This window comes from Erpetoichthys calabaricus, chromosome 17 (assembly GCF_900747795.2).
Source record: "Erpetoichthys calabaricus chromosome 17, fErpCal1.3, whole genome shotgun sequence".
NCBI lineage: Eukaryota > Metazoa > Chordata > Cladistia > Polypteriformes > Polypteridae > Erpetoichthys > Erpetoichthys calabaricus.
In genome coordinates, this window is record NC_041410.2 from 77,764,456 (window position 1) to 77,779,522 (window position 15,067).

Here is a 15,067-nt window from a genome sequence, read left to right on the forward strand (position 1 = left end):
GCTGTTGAAGGCGGCAGCTAACACCCCCTCCGTCAGGAGCAGAGAAAGAGAAAGAGAGAGAGCGATAGAGAGAGACAGAGGAAAACAAACATGCAAAAATCAATACGTGCCCTTCGAGCTTTTAAGTATGCGAAGCACCATGCAGCATGTCGTTTCACTAAGCAGCTGCACAGAATGTAGCAACGGGAAGATAATCTTTCAGCATTTTTAGACGAGCGTCCGTATTGTCTAGGTGTGCGAACAGCCCCCCTGCTCACACCTCCTACGTCAGGATCAGAGAAAGCGCAAGAGAGAGAAAGAGAAAAGTAAGTTGGGTAGCTTCTCAGCCATCTGCCAATAGCGTCCCTTGTATGAAATCAACTGGGCAAATCAACTGAGGAAGCATGTACTAGAAATTAAAAGACCCATTGTCCTCAGAAATCCGCGAACCAGCAAAAAATCTGCGATATATATTTAAATATGCTTACATATAAAATCCGCGATAGAGTGAAGCGCGATATAGCGAGGGATCACTGTACTGCAACATTGGTTTAAATAGCCTAAACAATGTTCGGAAGGTGACACTGTTTAAGGGGGGACCTTTTTCACTGTTGCACCGCTAAACATGCATGCAACAGAGTACATGCGTTAGTGGAAGAACTGAACGGTGAAAATGGACAGAGAACATTCTGAAACTGAAGCTGTAGCAGACGATAAAGTTGAACATGATGACACAGAAGGAGGAGTCATATCTGTTGTCTGGAGATACTTTGGTTTTTAAAGGTTGGATGTAGACCGATACTACCGGATAATACTGCAACCCAAGTTGTACTTGTTTAATTTTATTTTTTTTTTCAGTACTGTGTAACCTGGGTACAGCATAATAGTATGACGACATTTTGACTTTATTCTCGATGTTTCCACTTTAATCTCGACTCTTATGACAAGAATAAAGTCGACACGTTGACTTTATTCTCGTAATTTGTCATTAACATCGTAACATCGTAAACTAAACTTCATCTTAAAATGAGTATTTAATTTACTAGATTTTCAAAAACCCGTCATAAGTTATGTAGCACATTAAATGCTCTGTGTTAAGTGTTCCCGGGGCCATGTTAAGCGCTACGTGCTTCTTAAACTGACTTCCTCTTGCACCAAGAGGAGACACAGGCAGCAACCACCACACAGAACACATTAATTTCATGATATTCCTGCTCCCTGAACATTTAGAATGCTAAGACAAATACTTGATATAATTTTCATGATGAAATGCATTAAAGCATGTATTAATCATGTGGGGGCACAGTGGTGTGAAGGTTGCACTGCTGCCTTGCAGCAAGGGGGTCCCGGGTGTTCCCTGCCTTGAATTTGCATGTTTTTTTAGTGGGTTTACTTGGCGTGCTTCAGTTTCCTTTCAAAGTCATGTAGGATGTGGGGTTTTGTTATGCTATATTGACCCTGCTAGTGTATGTGTTGCTTGTATTCACCCTGCGATGTGCTCTTGCCTCGCACACAATGCATGCTGGGATGGGCACAACCCTGAATGGGTGGCATAATTAAACATGTATAATGAAGATTCTTTTTAAAATTCTGAACGCTCCGTGGTCTAAGTTTATAACTAGTTTTAATTTCACAAAGATGTTTATCGTGTGGTGATTGGTTATGTGGAGAAAGAAAAAGGAAGGATAGGAACTGGGGGTTTGGTATGTCGGACAGAGGCAGCACGCATGCAATAAAGAAAGTCCACTTAGAAGAACATCCATTGAATTCTGTGTTTGTGTCTCCGACCACCAGATCACGAACCCAACATTTATACAATATTTTAGTTAAACCTGTGTGATATCCATTCATACATCCAGTTTTTTTGGAGCCTTCTCACACCTGCCATAAAGTTCTCTACAATGAACGTACACCTGGGGATCCCTTACTGCGAGGGAGCAGCACTACCGCCTCACTACTGTGCATGTTTAATACCTGCTTTAATGCATTTCATCATGAAAATGGTATCAAGTATTGATCTTAGCATTCTAAATTTTCAGAGAGCAGGAATATCATGAAGTGAATGTATTCTGTGCGATGATCCCTGCCTGCGCCTCCTCTTACTGCAGAGGAAGTCAGTTTAAGTAGCACGTAGCGATTAACAACTGGGTCAGGGAACACTTAACACAAAGCATTTACAGTAATGTGCTACATTAACTTATAATGGGGTTTGAGAAAATCTAGTAAATTAAACATTGATTTTAGGATGAAGTTTAGTTTACGACATTCTACTTTAATGACAAAATAAACTATGAGAATAAAGTGGAAATGTCGACTTTAATCTTGACATAAGCGTCGAGATTAAAGTGGAAATGTTGAGAATAAAGTCAACGTGTCAACTTTATTCTCGACATAGTTTTTTTTTTTTTCTTCTTCACCGTTTCCCTAATACACTTCCGTAAGGCTATACCAAAAATAGCATTATAAGTGCAAGTTGTAATTTTTTTATTTATGTATATACAGTGCATCCGGAAAGTATTCACAGCGCATCACTTTTTCCACATTTTGTTATGTTACAGCCTTATTCCAAAATGGATTAAATTCATTTTTTTCCTCAGAATTATATACACAACACCCCATAATGACAACGTGAAAAAAGTTTACTTGAGGTTTTTGCAAATTTATTAAAAATAAAAAAACTGAGAAATCACATGTACCTAAGTATTCACAGCCTTTGCTCAATACTTTATTGATGCACCTTTGGCAGCAATTACAGCCTCAAGTCTTTTTGAATATGATGCCACAAGCTTGGCACACCTATCCTTGGCCAGTTTCGCCCATTCCTCTTTGCAGCACCTCTCAAGCTCCATCAGGTTGGATGGGAAGTGTCGGTGCACAGCCATTTTAAGATCTCTACAGAGATGTTCAATCGGATTCAAGTCTGGGCTCTGGCTGGGCCACTCAAGGACATTCACAGAGTTGTCCTGAAGCCACTCCTTTGACATCTTGGCTGTGTGCTTAGGGTCGTTGTCCTGCTGAAAGATGAAGCGTTGCCCCAGTCTGAGGTCAAGAGCGCCCTGGAGCAGGCTTTCATCCAGGATGTCTCTGTACATTGTTGCAGTCATCTTTCCCTTTATCCTGACTAGTCTCCCAGTCCCTGCCACTGAAAAACATCCCCACAGCATGATGCTGCCACCACCATGCTTCACTGTAGGGAGGGTATTGGCCTGGTGATGAGCGGTGCCTGGTTTCCTCCAAACGTGATGCCTGGCATTCACACCAAAGAGTTCAATCTTTGTCTCATCAAAACAGAGAATTTTCTTTCTCATGGTCTGAGAGTCCTTCAGGTGCCTTTTGGCAAACTCTAGGCGGGCTGCCATGTGCCTTTTACTAAGGAGTGGCTTCCGTCTGGCCACTCTACCATACAGGCCTGATTGGTGGATTGCTGCAGAGATGGTTGTCCTTCTGGAAGGTTCTCCTCTCTCCACAAAGGACCTCTGGAGCTCTGACAGAGTGACCATCGGGTTCTTGGTCACCTCCCTGACTAAGGCCCTTCTCCCCCGATCACTCAGTTTAAATGGCTGGCCAGCTCTAGGATGAGTCCTGGTGGTTTCAAACTTCTTCCACTTACAGATGATGGAGGCCATTGTGCTCATTGGGACCTTCAAAGCAGCAGAAATTTTTCTGTAACCTTCCCCAGATTTGTGCCTCAAGACAATCCTGTCTCGGAGGTCTACAGACAATTCCTTTGACTTCATGGTTAGTTTGTGCTCTGACATGAACTGTTAACTGTGGGACCTTATATAGACAGGGGTGTGTCTTTCCAAATCATGTCCAATCAACTGAATTTACCACAAGTGGACTCCAATTAAGCTGCAGAAACATCTCAAGGATGATCCGGGGAAACAGGATGCACCTGAGCTCAATTCTGAGCTTCATGGCAAAGGCTGTGAATACTTATGTACATGTGCTTTCTCAATTTTTTTATTTTTAATAAATTTGCAAAAATCTCAAGTAAACTTTTTTCACGTTGTCATTATGGGGTGTTGTGTGTAGAATTCTGAGGAAAAAAATGAATTTAATCCATTTTGGAATAAGGCTGTAACATAACAAAATGTGGAAAAAGTGATATGCTGTGAATACTTTCCGGATGCACTGTAGCTTAGCTTGAAGCAAGTCCCATATTAATGCAATTTGCCTTAATGATGGTTCAGCTGGTAAAGATGTCATCACCAAGTTGCACTTATTTTGTTTATGTTTGGTGAATACTGTACTGTGTAATGCACCTGGGCTTGAAGTCTTGAAATAATAGTATTACTGGAAGTTGCACTATTATTTACTTTATTGTTATTATTTTTTAGTTTAACTATTATGCAGTTTAATGATGGTAAAGTTGTTTAAAAAGTCACTTTAACGTGTCAGTGGACAGAGATTGTTAACATTAATAATGATCAGTCCTTGGGCCGACCCTCTTTAATATCTATATACTACCCCTGGGTCACATCATCCGCAAGCGTGGCGTTTCATTCCATTGCTATGCCGATGATACGCAGCTCTATGTGAGACTGGATTCGACTTCTCTTACACCTCCATCAACTCTTTCCTCTTGCTTGGATGAGATTGAGACCTGCATGTCCAAGAACTTCCTCAAGCTGAACAGCACCAAAACTGAAGCTCTTTTAATTGGCAACCCCCATCAACTTTGTTCCTCTGTAAATTGTATTTCCTTTTCTGACCGTATCATTACCCTCTCCCCATCTGTTACAAATCTGGGTGTCAAGTTAGACTCCCATCTGTCATTTTATATACATATCCATCACCTTTGTAAAATTGCATTACTTCATCTCCGAAACATAGCCAAACTCCGTCCCTACCTCTCCCTCTGTGATGCTGAAAAGCTGATTTATACCTTTGTTTCATCCAGACTGGACTATTGTAATGCAGTCCTCATCGGGATACCCAACAAGAGCCTTCAAAAGCTCCAACAAATTCAAAACAGTGCTGCAAGAATCCTGATGAGGGTGCGGAAATATGAACATATCTCACCAATCCTTCGGTCACTTCATTGGCTCCCTATCCATCTCCGTATCGAATACAAACTCTGTTTGTTTACTCACCAGTGTATCCATGGAAATGCTCCACAATATCTTAAAGAACTCCTTATATTACAATCCACTACAAGAAACCTCCATTTTACAAATACCCACCACCTTCGCCCCCCTGTGACCAAACTTCATACAATGGGTGACTGAGCCTTTGCTGCCGCTGCTCCACGGCTCTGGAATGCCCTACCAGAGAGTCTGAGAACACAGCAGATTGTGGGCTGTTTTAAAAAAACAGCTAAAGACTTTTCTATTTAGGAAAGCATATTAAAAAGAATGCTATAATTATTGTTGTTTAATCTGTGTTTTTATCTTGCCTTTGTTTAATCTTTTTATGTAGCACTTTGAGATTTACTGCTAATGTAAAGTGCCCCTATAAATAAAATCCATTATTATTATTATTATTATCATTAACAGAAAGTGTAGTTGGTTTACAAATAATATTTACTATTTATTCCTTTTCTAAGACATGTTCAGTGCAATACAACTTTTGACAAGCACCTCTAGATATTTTACTAAGTCTAAATTCCTCTTTGGATGGTTGAAAATATGTTGTCAAAATTTTAGTTTAAGTTGTTTGCAAAATTTGTTCAATAAAAAGGTTCTATATTTTGACTGCAACTGTCATGCAATGTGATTCCTTCTCTTCATTAGTGCCACCCCTTGAAAACTATCACTTTATGGGGCCATGCAAACCTGTATTAATACTTGTGTGCACATTAAAAAAATGTTTGTTTTTTTTTTTTACAATCCTCATAACAGTGGAATAGGTTATTCTTAGCCAGTCTACTGCAGTAATTGCAGTGGAAAATGTGGTTAACATCCACTCATGCATGGGAAAAAAATACCGTTGAATACCGTGAAACCAGTATAATTTTGAAGAATACTGCGATATAGAATTTTGGTCATACCGCCAAACACTAGAGTTAGTCCTGGAGTTCTTAAGGCCTGTGCTGATGAACTTTGTGGTATCTTCTGTCATGTGTTTAGTCTGTCTCCAAGGCTTCAGAAAGTGCCACTGCTATGGAAAACATCCTGCATTGTTCCTGTTCCAAAGAAGACAGGCACCTCTTCTCCTAATAACTACAGACTTTGAGAGACTGGTCCTGGACTACAGAAGTCCTCATGTGGAAGACCACCTGGACCCACTGCAGTTTGCCTACTGGACAAAGATTGTAATGGAGAATTATCTGTTATCAATTATCTGTCCACAAGGCTTATTCTCAATTGGAGAAAGCTGGCAGCACTTTCTCCAATGCCTTCAATACCATCCAGCCATCCCTGTTAAGAGGTAAACTCAGAGATAAGCAGGTGGATATGCCTAAGAAGTCCTGGATAATGGACTGTCTGTCAGCCAGACTACAGTTTGTGAGACTCAAAGACTGTCAGCAACACTGGAGCACCACAAGGAACAGATTTGTCTCCTTTTCTCTTCACTCTGTACACCTCAGACTGTAAATGCAACACCAGGTCATGTTATTTGCAGAAATTCTCTGATGATTCTGCACTTATGGGATATATTGATAAAGGGGATTAGATGGAGTATAGGAGTCGGGTAGAAAAGTTTGTTTCTTAGTGCAAAGAAGATTGTCTGCATCTAGAACTGGTCTAGATGGTCAAAGCCAAGGAACTCGTTATTAACTTCACCCGCACCAAAGAGCCTCTAATGTCCGGTCTCTATTCAAAGTGAGGATGTAGAAGTGGTCCACATTAATGACAGGTTGGACTGGTCTCGAAACACAGAACTGTATAAGAATATGCACAGCAGGCATTTTTTACTTAAGAGACTGCGCTCCTTTAATGTGAAAAGTGACATCCTTCACATCTGCTATACCTCTTTGATTCCCAGTGTGACTTTCTATGCTGTAGTGTACTGGGCTGGTAACATCACTTCATGAGAGGCCCACTGAGTCAACAAGCAAATTAAAAGGCAAGTTCAATTATGGAATGCACTCTGGACCCCCTGGATGTAGTAGCAAATGAGTGAATTAAAATAAAACTGAGTTCTATTATGAACAATGCTGCACATCCTCTCTCTGACACACCAACACTGAGGACTTGCAGGCAAAAAATTATTCAACAGTAGTGTGTCCATTAACAGGACTGTGGGCCCTTTATACCAACAGAAATATGTCTACATAATACCTAACTGGAACTGTTATAGCCAAGTCAGAACCTTTCTTTCTTTTGAATTTTTTGTCATCTGTTGTGTGTTCACACCAAAGTAAGCGTGTGTATATTTATTAAATTACTCTTCTACTTCTATCAAGGCTGCTCTCTTGAACGTCAGATCAGTGTCTAATAAAACTTTTATTCTGCAAGAATTTATTATCTCAAATAAACTGGATTTCTTCTTCATCACTGAGACCTGGATTGTAAATGGTGACTCCATGTTTTACTGACTCTGTACAATCAGGTTATTTTTAAACTCTCCTCGGCTGACCCGTACAAGGGGCCCGTTTAGTAGCTTTGAACTGCAACTTTTTGAAGTATGCAGCTCCCCTTCTTTGTTGTTTGCTGTGGTTTATAGACCTCCTGTAATTAATGATATCTTCATTTATGAATTCTAAGTGGCCGGGGAGAGGGAAGTCTGGGTATCTCTGCTCAAGCTGCTGACCCCGCGACCCGACCTCGGATAAGCGGAAGAGGATGGATGGATCTCCTGGCTGATATTACCCTCTCCCATGACAAAGTATTTATTGTTGGCGATTTTAACATTCACGTTTGTTGTCAATCGAAACCTCTGGTTAATGACTTTTTATCACTATTGGACTCATTTGATTTTATCCAGCATATTAATACGCCAACTCACTCTCTCGGTCACACCCTTGATTTCGTTTTTACACGTGATATTTCAGTTAATAATATTGATTTATGCGATGCTTCTTTTACTGATCACTTTTCTATAATGATGGATTTGAATATTACTGTTGATGTTCCTACTACTAGTTGTGCTCCATGCTGTTCTCGCTTTTTAAATTCTTCTATTATATCCGATTTTAAAACCATATTCTCTAGTCTTGATGTACATGTCCAATAAGATGGTATAGATGATTCCATCTTAGAATTTAATTCTTCTTGTAAAACGGTTTTAGACTCAATTGCTCCGCTCAAGATACGCTGTAATAAAGGAAGACCTGTTCCCTGGCTAAATGAAACTACGCGACCGCTATGCCGCACCTGTCGAACTGCAGAACGGCGTTGGAAAAAGATGGACTGATAGTTTCTAAACAGATTTTTAGGACTTCTCTATTCAACTTCCAAGTTGCAGTTAAGAAAGCTAAACATGATTTCTTCACTGATTTAGTATCCAGTCATTCTAAGAATTCTACAGTCTTATTTAATTCAATTAATGCAGCCATTCACCCTCATTCTGTGATGGGATTAAATAGTACTGTTCTTTCATGTGAGCAGTTTCTTTCATTCTTTGTCAGTAAAATTGATACAGTCCACTGTAGTATTGTTCCAACTGGCTATGAACTTCCTACTGTTAATCAAGGTATTGTCTTGGAATCTTTTGATCTTGTCTCACTTTCACAGTTAAAAAGTACTATTGACACCCTTAAACATTCTCTCAGTCCTCTTGATATTGTACCACCACGCCTCTTAGTGGAAGCCTTTGATGGTTTGGGTGCACCTTTACTAGCCATTATCAATGGTTCTATTAGTGAGGGTGTTGTGCCCTCATTTTTTAAACAAGCTGCGGTGCGTCCCTGTCTAAAAAAGGCAGAATTAGATCCTGGGGTTTTAGCCAATTTTCGCCCTGATTTCCCAAATGCCATTTCTGGCTAACATATTAGAAAAAATTATTTATAATCAATTGATTGATCATTTTAACTCCAATAATTTATTTGAGATCTACCAATCTGGCTTTAGGCATTATCATGATGTTGAGACGGCCCTCCTGAAAGTATTCAATGACATCTCTATTATTACTGACTCAGGTGGCGCTGCAGTCCTTGTCCTCCTCGACCTGTCTGCTGCCTTTGACACTATTGACCATGAGATATTGCTGTTGCGGCTTGAACATCTTGTTGGGCTTAAAGGGGCTGCTCTTAACTGGTTCAGGTCATATCTAATTGGTAAGACACTTTCAGTGACTTTAAATTCCTCTTTTCGTCTACTGCTCCACTTAAATGTGGTGTTCCTCAGGGATCCATTTTGGGTCCTATTTTATTCTCTATATACCTTCATCCGATTGGAGCTATTTTTAGGAAATTTAACACTTCTTTTCAATGCTATGCTGATGATACACAGGTTTATATTCCCGTCTGCAACTCTGCAATGAATCAACTGCACAACTGTCTTTTTGAACTAAGATCCTGGATGGCTAATAATTTTCTTGATCTGAATCTAAACAGAGGTGCTTATAGTGGGTCCATCAGCTAAAGCCCAAAATCGTCTTGGACTTCTTGGCTGTTTCTCTGTCTTTTGCAAACCTCAAGTCCGCAATCTTGGTGTTATCTTTGACAGTAACCTCTCTTTTGAGAAACAGATTAATTCTGTAGTCAAGAGTTGCTTTTTCCAGCTTCGTCTTTTAGGTAAGATCAAGCCTTTTTTATCTTCTAGGGATCTTGAGAAAGCTACTCATGCTTTTATTTTTTCTCAACTTGATTACTGCAACTCGCTGTATTCTGGGATTAACAAATTCCTGATACGCAGGTTACAGTTGGTCCAGAATGCTGCCGCTCGCTTTCTGGTTGGGGCAAGAAAGTCCGATTCTGTTTCTCCAATATTAGCTTCTTTACAGTGGCTGCCTTTACACTGTCAGTTTTCAAATTGATTTTAAAATCTTGTTGCTGGTTTTTAAATCTTTACATGGGCTTGCTCCTGCCTATTTATCTGAATTGTGTGCTTTACACAAGCCATCTAGAGTGCTTAGATCTTCTGGTCAGTTGTCTCTTGTTGTCCCTTGTACCAAGTGTAAAACTAAGGGGGACAGGGTGTTTGCAGCTGCTGCTCCTCGCCTGTGGAACTCTTTACCTCATTACATAAAGGAGTCGTCTACAATTGAACTGTTCAAAACAAGATTAAAGACTCATTTCTATTCACTTGCTTTCTGTGACCTTCAGTAATACTGATGGTTTCCTCATTGTGAGTATGTAATCTTACTTCTATTTATTATTTTATTTATGTGCATTTATTTTATTTCTATTTATGTTATTTGAATGTTTTTTTCTTCTTTTATTGTAAAGCACTTTGGCCACAGCATTCCTATGTTGTTTTAAATGTGCTATATAAATAAATTGACATTGACATTTATTTAAATAGCTTCTGGAAAAAGCCAAATTTCCCCTAATGGACAAGTTCTATCGGTCTATCAATCAATCAATCAAGGTGTTATTTAGTGTTTTAGTTTTAGAAAGTAATATTTTGTAATATAAAAAGCTGTAAGCAACTTTGAATAAATAGCAGAGAAAATGAGAAAAATAATTTCTATAGATCAATATATTACAACAATCAGAATAAAAGTGTCAGTAATTAGATTGATACTACAAAACATAACATGAAACAGTAATCATTTTTAGAGGTCCCTCAAAGGTAACATACAACTGTAAAATCATTTTTAGAGCATTACCATTGTTTTTCACATTTTCATCTTAAGGGTTAACTTAAGGACACCAGTGGAAATTAAGGGGAAGTGCATTTAAGACTGAAGCCAAGAAGCACATCCTTATGCAAAGAACTGTGGGAATCTGGAATAAACTATAGAGACATATAGTTGAAGCAGAAACCCTGACAACCTTTAAGAAGCATTTGGAAGAGATATTGGAACAGCTTAGCAGTTAGTTAAACAAACAAGAATGACATATGTTTTCGACTCCTCTTGTATATCAACTTTCTTATGTTCTTATATAATGATACAATGTGTAAAAATAAATTACCTCAACCACAGGTAAGTCCCCTAAGATTAAAAAAAAAAAAAAAAAAAAAAAATCAGAACTTTTTCTGGTGCTCCTATGGATGACTTTGCTAGATTTCCTGGATCGTGTAATGCTAGATTATAGACTCTGTATAGTGACTGCCCAGAAAACAGCTCAGACAATAAAGAGAAAAATCATACCATGAACTTGGTTCCCGTTCAAAGCACTGGTTCATCAAATGTTATTTAAATAGGGCTTTCCCCAGTCCGGCATTATTTGGGAGAATACTAATATCTACAATGATTGCTCGCTTAGGCATGTACATCTTTGCAACAAACAATGGAATATTGAGTTTTCCTTCGCTTATCCAAGTCAATCTCTTGCGGTCAGTCTTCCACCATAGATTTTCTATTGTAGCTATCTAATTTCCAAGAATTTGAATCCCTACCTACTGGGTAGAGGGATTTTCAGAGGCTGATGTCAATGTATAGATTAGATTTTGCTATCAGGTACTAGTTGCTTGCCAGTTGCTTTACCCATGCCTCTCATACATCAGGTGTGTACTATTGTTTACCTGCATTAAAAACTGCTACAAATTTAACTTTCTAAAGACCCTCCCTTTATAAAGATCAAGATGCAATGGGGGCTCATCCTGTAAGATTTTAGACCATGATACTTTGATGCCAGCCTCATCCATGTTCCATTTCTCTTATATCCCAACTATACTGTTTGGGCATACAAATTTTGAACACTGCTTGAAGTTCACTCAGATCCTATACACCTGTCCTTACTTTCGAGTCCTATCAAAGTGTTCATTCAGTGAGAAACTGTACTGACCATAAATCATGGAGCAATGACTCAACCCACTTCAAAGTATTCCATGCCATACACTTCTTTTTCTTGTTTTATTAATTTTTACATAGAAGCAGATAACATTCCATACAATCAAGTCAGACTTAAAGCAAAATACAACCCTCACCCAAGAGAAAGAGAGGAGAGCCAACAACCAAACATAATTTTAAAAGTAGCAAGAAAGGAAGAAGTGTATCCTTATCAATGAAATGGAAACTTATTCTAAAATGCTACTGATTAGATCTTGTCATATTTTAAAAACGTTTTGAACAGATCCTCTAAATGAGATTTTTTTCCCCCCAATATCAAATAGTATAGAACATCAATCACCAACTGACTTCAAAGTGGTGGGGTGGGATTCTACCAGTTCAGCAAGAGATGTCTGCTAGTAGTGAGGTAAAGGCAATTACAGTTTGTCCTTCTCTGCCTGAAGCCCATCTGGGAGTACACCAAACACAGCTGTTAATGTGTTCAGAGTGATTGTGACACCAAGGCTGTCTGATAGGCATTCAACGATTTTTGTACAAAATGTTGTTAATTTGATGCAAGCACAGAACATGGCTGAATCTTGCCCTGGAAACATTTTGAACAATTATGCTCGATAAAATATTTTAAGTTAAATGCTTTGTGCATATGGAGCTAGAGTTTATTCTGTCCGTGGTTGCCTCTCGTTCCTTTTCTGAAATGTTAAGTGACAGATTCATTCCTCAATGTACCCTGGGATCTTTGAAAGGAAGGGACTTTAAAATGTTTTTAGAAATTGTACAAATGCTATTTGAGTCTTCAAGACTGATCAATATTTCTTCTGAAATAGAACTAGGTGGGAGGTGAGGAAATCTGAGCAGGTTCTGTATAGCAAAGTTTCTAGCTTGAAAGTAGTGGAAGAATTGTGCTGATGAGAAGTTAAATTTGAAGCGTAATTACTTGTAGGATATGAAGATATTATCTATGTACAAGTCTCTGTTTTAACCCCGGACATTTTCCAAACATTAAATGCTACATATGAGTATGTTTGAGAGGGAGGAAAATGGTGATTGTCACGTAGAGGTGCAACAGATAAAAGCTTCTCTGTATCAAGGTGCTTACTACATTGGTTTCATATTCTGAGAGAATGAAGGGCAATTAGTGGATTATTAGTGGATTGACAATAATTTGTATTTACTGGAGAACAGAGCAGGGAATATAAAGAAGTACTGCAAGATTTCATTTCTGTTGCAGACAAGGCTTGTGTATATTCATTGATTTGTGTCAATGTCCACATTTTTATAGTTTGTATATTTGCTGCCCAGTAATAAAATTGGAAGCTGGGTAATGCCATGCTCCCTTCTGGTTTAGATCATTTTATAGTCACCCTTTGGATGCATGAGTGTTTAGAATTCCAAATAAATGAGGTTATGATTGAATCTAATCTCTTAAAAATGATTTGTTAACCTCCTTAGTGTTACATTTTTTCTCAAAAAACAAAAACATTGCATTTTTTTTGCCTTAAAAAATTACATATTTATTAAATCTGATCTTTCTATTGTAAAATGTGCAAAACACTAAAAGTACAGAGGGATAGAAAGTGTAATAATGATACAAATAACAATAATGAATAATAATAATATTAATAAACTTAATGCTAATACTGTATATACTGTAAAAATGTGTTATTTGTGTGGCATACCTTGAAGCACGGTGAAATACACAATCCCATGTCAGAGTTGGGACAATAGTAGATTCCTTGCATATTTTCTTTCCAGACTGATCAGCTTTGAACAGCACAGTGCACGTTTGATTGACAAGAGTGTCACTGTCGGATTCATCAGAATCATGTTTAATTTCACGGTCACTTCATCATCACTGCTTATATCACACTCAAGAGCGTGCAACACCCGGGCGGCTGAAAAACGTTTCCTACGAGACACCATTATGAGGCTAGGAGAAGATGTGTTTGCACCGTTGCCTTGGTAACACTCTGGTCTGTCTCTTACATAAGACACACCTATATTTGGAATTCAAAACATCCACGTATCCAAAGAGCGACCCTACAAAGGCCAAAGGCAGAAGGTGGCATGGCTCTACCTAACTTTCAATTTTAATACTGGGCAGCAAACATACAACATATTAAAACCTGGACATTGACACAAATAGATAAACATATGCAGGCTTGGTCTGCAATAGAAATGGAATCCTGTAGTTCATCTTTATATTCCCTGCTTTGCGCCCCAATAAATGCAAATTATCGCCAATATACTAATAACCCAATAGTGCTTCACTCACTCAGAATATGGAACCAATATAGGAAACATTTTAAGATAGAGAATCTTTTATCGGTGGCACCACTGCACGAGAACCACCTTTTTCAACCATCGCACACATATGCAGTTTTTAATGTCTGGAAAACATTTGGGATTAAATCACTTAGAGATCTGTACATAGACAACGTCTTTGCATCCTATGAACAATTACATTCTAAATTTAACTTTCCAGCAACACATTTCTTTCACTATCTTCAAATGAGAAACTTTGTTAAACAAAACCTGCCCAATTTCCCACATCTCCCACCTCCCTCTATGCTGGAAAATATATTCATCAGTTTCAAGGACTTAGACAGCATCTCTGCAATATATAAAATCATTTTACAGTCCCTCCCTTTCAAAGATCCAAGAGGACAATGGGAAAAGGATCTCTCCCTCAACATATCACAAAAGCAGTGGAAGGTAGCAATGCAGAGTATTCACTTGAGCTCCATATGTGCAAAGCATACAATTATTCAACTAAAAATTATATATTGAGCACATCTGTCTTACTTAAAATTGTCCAAATTTGCCAATTTTGTGTACCTCCTCTTCGCTATGATGTCTTTTATCAAACTTAGTAGCAGGCTCTAGTACATTGATCAAAAATTTGCTTGGTTCAACATTCTGATCAATACCAAGGTCTGAGATGGTGGTTTTCACTCTGGCAAAAAGACAACCTGTTGCAGGTAAGCCTTGCAATAATCATTCAATTCAGAATAGACTCACAATGAAGGCAGACAACTTTCTAGACATATCCCTTCTTCATGCATGATGCAAATATGCCCTGTATAAGAATCTATCCTTCCCTTACTTTAGCAGTCACCTACATGCATTTCTTTTTCAAAGCACACCTTTTATAATAATTTTAGCTTTTATCTTTTAATTAGAAGTTATTCCTTGTTCTTTCCTGTATACTGAACCTCTTAGCAGCTGTGCTCAAGACAATGAGATTAATGTTAAAAGAACACACATCAATTGTGGGGAAAAAAAAACACTGAAAAGGATTAGT

At 38.4% G+C, this 15,067-nt stretch overlaps 1 protein-coding gene across 1 annotated transcript in view; it reads right to left on the reverse strand.

The window, feature by feature from the left end:
- Positions 1-15,067, reverse strand: part of edc3 (enhancer of mRNA decapping 3 homolog (S. cerevisiae)) — a 76,379-nt gene that overhangs the window by 24,378 nt on the left and 36,934 nt on the right. The gene's annotated exons all lie outside the window — the stretch shown is intronic.